The sequence below is a fragment of the Bufo bufo genome, chromosome 6 (assembly GCF_905171765.1).
Source record: "Bufo bufo chromosome 6, aBufBuf1.1, whole genome shotgun sequence".
Taxonomy (NCBI): Eukaryota; Metazoa; Chordata; class Amphibia; order Anura; family Bufonidae; genus Bufo; species Bufo bufo.
This window is the reverse complement of record NC_053394.1, coordinates 74,529,358-74,533,543: the sequence shown is the minus strand read 5'-3', so window position 1 is coordinate 74,533,543 and position 4,186 is coordinate 74,529,358.

Below are 4,186 nucleotides of genomic sequence, written 5' to 3'. Positions count from 1 at the left end.
CTCTTTTTGTCGGTGGTGGGCAGAGTGAATCTCCTAAAAATGGTAATGATGCCTCAGTTACTATACATATTGAATAACGCCCCTGTATGGATCCCAGTTGAGAGATTTAGGAAAATACATTCGATATTTAGAGATCTTATCTGGAAATATGGTCAAGCTAGGATTAAGCTGGAGACGCTGCAATATCCCAAGTCTGAAGGTGGCTTGGCTGTCCCTAACGCCTGGATTTATTTCTTAGCTTCTCAGTGTCAACATTTTAAGGGTTGGATGGAATTTCAGCTATCAGATGTGACGGGGAAGATACTGCAACACTGGTTGGGTAGTAGGGATCTTATGGGTATTCTGGAAGGTGCAGGGATGCATGGGGGGAGAGAGAAAGTGACGCTTATTGAGCTTATGAAAAAAGTGTGGGCAAAGGTTAAATTGATCAGGGGAGTTGGTGGGGTAGGAGAGCTTTCCCCAATATGGAACAATAACTTGATGCCAGAGTTCATTTCTCTATCAGGAGTCCGAAATTGGGAATCCCATGGAGTAATGAGGATAGGTCAATTGATAGAGACTAATATATTTAAATCATTTCAAGGTCTACAGCAGGAATTCAACATTCCTAAAGTTTGGTTCTATCAATACCTGCAACTGAGACACGCCTATGATGTCACGATAAGGAAGGGATGCATTATTGCAAAAACGGATGTGGTCCATAAACTGGTTCTCCCAGCTGGAGGAAAGAGAGGTTTGATATCACAGGTGTATACTCTGCTTTTAGACAAATTTTTGATAGATTTCCCTCTTACTAGGATGAGAAAATGGGAAAAGGATCTGGGGGACATCCCTAAGGAACAGTGGGAAGATATATTGGAGTCAGTCCCGAGAGTGTCTGTAAGTGAACAGGGCAAGTTGTCACAACTGTTTATCATCCACAGAGTCTACAAAACTCCAGTGTTTTTACGGAAAATTGGGATTAGAACTGATGACAATTGTCCAAAATGTATGGCGGAAGGTGCAGATCTGTTTCATATGCTTTGGTCTTGTCCAGTGCTAAGTAGATATTGGGATGAGGTGTTGACTTTGATTAATCGTAACCTGGAGTTGAGGGTGCAGAAGGACCCAAAGATATGTGTGCTGGGATATGTGAAGGAGATTGGTGGGGGAGAGGCGGTCAAGGTGGCAGTTGGGAGACTATTGTTTGTGGCCAGGAAATTGATCGCTTTTAGGTGGATCCAGGGGAGTCCGCCAACTGTGGATGAATTTGTGAGAAAGGTGCATGATATGTTAACTTTAGAGAGGGGAGTGTTTGTTAGGAGAGGATGTCCTCAGAAGTTTGAAAAGTTGTGGAATGAATGGTTGTCTCACACTCATGTTGTAATATAAAAGGTCTTGAAAATTCATGCTCTGATTTGGGGGGGGGAGGGGTGGGCAGTTGGGGGACGGGGGGTGGGAGTTGTTGGGGTTTTAACAGTCAAATTACTCTGTAATTGTTTTGTCTTTATCTTGGTATATTCATTATGTACAATGACTGTGGAAGATGTATCAAATATATGGACATATGATAATGTTTTATACAATTCTGTGTATTGGAGTTGTGGTGGGGAGAAAATATCAGAAAAATTGTGATGCAAACTGTCTTGTAATATGCCAACTTTATTTGAACAATAAAAAACGATTTGATTGAAAAAAAACAAACATATGCTAATCTTACACCCTAATAACATCAGTTTCATGGCCTCCCACCAAATCAGAACCATACTCAGAGGTATTCAGAAAACAGAACCCGCACGCACAGCCCAGAGGCTACCCATAGACAATCATATCTTCAAAGCCTTATCCAACCTACTAGACTCAAAGCCATTTGACACCAATACAAACTCCATCATCAAAACAGCAATATACTTGGCTTTCTACGGATTCCTAAGGCCGGGAGAATTCACTACAACCTCCACGACCCAAACTACTCCTTTCCTCCTTTTTTCCCACTTGTCAAAACACATGGATCATTACATCCTGACTGTACCTCACTCCAAAAACAGTCAGCACATACCCATAAACATTCCGTACTATCACACGCACAACAGATGGTGTCCAGTCAGGGTTCTTGATGCCTACATACAGCGTCATAACTGTCTACCCTCACAACCATTACTATAGCTGCAAGGTTCAGTACTCACCACTACCACCTTCATGACTTCTGTCAGGTCTTCCCTCACACAACTGGGCCTCAACGCAGCCAACTACTCAGGGCACTCCTTTCGTATAGGAGCCACGTCCACAGCCTCCAGTGCCAACATCCCAACTCATGTTATCAAAACATTGGGGCGCTGGAAATCATCTGCGTACCTACGGTACATACCTAACCCAGTACAGGAATTAAGGGATGCTTTCAAAAACATGACTGGTTGAGAAATGCGTACGTATTGATTGTCTGTAAATAAACTTGTTTACTTCAATTTTGCCCTCTTCTTTCTCAGGCCTACCTCGTCCTCGGTTTCGGCACACCACAACCGACCGCGCTTATTTCCCTGTTTTCCCAGGGTTCCTCACTGTACTATTGTAAGCGCCTAACACAAGTATTAAGGCAATTGTCCTGGATTTGTGGGAGGGGCTGAGTTCCACCTCCAGCCTATTTAAGGCACTCCCCTTACCTGGCTCCTGTACCGTCTGAGGTCTGAGCTGCTTGACCCTCCCACCACACCACTTATTCACACTCATTCCTTTCCATATCTTTTCCTTGGGTAGGCCCTCTTCTTTCTCAGGCCTACCTCGTCCTCGGTTTCGGCACACCACAACCGACCGCGCTTATTTCCCTGTTTTCCCAGGGTTCCTCACTGTACTATTGTAAGCGCCTAACACAAATATATATATATATATATATATATACATAAAATCTGTATAGATAAAAGATAAACCAGATTTGGGTTTAATCAGACATTTGTCGGCTGAGAGAAATCAAGTATCAAATTGATTTAAAATATAATTGAGGGGTATTATTATAATAAGGCATAATTGTACATATATATTCTCAATTATTTTGACTTTCTTACTATTTTGCATATCATTGATTGAATTTCAATTGTCACCAATTTTCTTATATATTAGTTTGCACCGTATTATTGTTATTTAATAAATATATATTTTGATTTACCACCGCCTTCTTTTTGTCGTCTAACTTAGCACAGATCACGAGCTCGTTTTAGCTTGATATTTATGATAATAGATTAGAATCTCCTTCATTAAAGATTCTAGTTTATTCACATAAATAATATAGACAGCGCGGAATGGAGACTAAACTGTTGCATTCTGAGCAGATCCTTTTCCATTCAGAATGCATTAGAATGCAAACTGATCCGTTTTGGACCGCTTGTGAGAGTCCTGAATGGATCTCACAAACGGAAAGCCAAAACGCGAGTGTGAAAGTATACTAACATCAAAGAGTCACTGTACGTTCACACTATTTAATTTAATAACAGGCAAATTTCGAAGTCACTTCATTTTAAAAAAATTCCCTGCATCCACCTAAAAAAACGAAAGCTGTAAAGTCATGGCCACTAGGGGTCTCATTTCCACCTAACTTGCAGTCCACTGCCTGTTGTCAGGCAAGATCTGTCCAGAAGATATCAGAGAGGAAGTGTGTGTGTGTTTGTGTGTGTGTTTGGGGGGGGGGGGGGGGCTGAACTCCTGAGCCTGATGGAAAAACTGCTTCTAAACATCACAGTAGCCTTCGGCTTTCCTGTAAGTTTGATTTATCCCTCCTTATCAGCTTTCTGAGCTCCCTAGAAAAAAAAAAACAGTGGGAAGTGAGGTCACTGCATACAGTGCTAGTAGAAGGGAGATGCTCCCTACCTCTGAGAGAAATGCATCTGGCTGTGCAGCTGAAACAAGGAATAATATGGCTAAAAGAAACTTTAGGGAAGTCCAAACATAAGTGTTCCTTCACAGTTATCATTGTACAAAGAAGCACAGCCATTATGCAACCTTTTATTTATTTTTTTTAACTTGGGTATGCTTTAATGTAAATTGTTGCAACACCTGGAATGCCACTCATTTTCACTGCAATTTCTTATGTTTAAGTTGTTTGCACACACAATTCATTGCATTCCTATATGGAGTGCAGTTGTCTATGGACTGTTATGGACCTGTCTTGGTTCGAGAGAGAAAAAAAAGTGAATTAGGCCTTATGAAGTATAAGGGT